The following is a 561-nucleotide window of genomic DNA, read 5'->3' as shown; positions in this document are numbered from 1 at the left end:
CTGATCCGGATGCCCCTGGACGCCTCCCGGTGGGGGTGTACCAGGCACGGCCTACCGGAATAAGACCCCGGGGTCGTCCTAGGACCCACTGGAGGGATTATATCTCCAAACTGGCCTGGGAGCGGCTTGGGGTCCCCGGGAATGAGCTGGAGGAAGTTGCGGGGGACAGGGTCATCTGGGATTCTCTGCTCTCCCAACTGCTACCGCGACCCTATCTGGACTAAGCGGTTAACGATGATGATGATGATGATGATGATATTAAGTTAATGTACAAACAGTGCAAAAAAATTGTGATGTAAATTCTAGCTGGGTCTAAAAGGGCATTTATGATACATAACAAGTGCTATTTTGGGATCACACATTGTGCTTATCTCACTCAGAGTAATTAATCTTGTACCCTGTACAAGTCAAGACCGTTGAAATGTGAGTTCTGTTTCATATTTTGCATATACAAATATATTTGTAGTTTTATTTCTTTTTGCCGGAGGGCAGGGATGTGTTCAAACACGGCTTTCAGTCTGACGCTCCTCTAAAAACCTGTGAAGCAAACAGTTGATGTTA

This window comes from Colossoma macropomum, unplaced genomic scaffold, assembly GCF_904425465.1.
Source record: "Colossoma macropomum unplaced genomic scaffold, Colossoma_macropomum, whole genome shotgun sequence".
Lineage (NCBI taxonomy): Eukaryota > Metazoa > Chordata > Actinopteri > Characiformes > Serrasalmidae > Colossoma > Colossoma macropomum.
Note: the sequence above shows the minus strand (reverse complement) of the source record.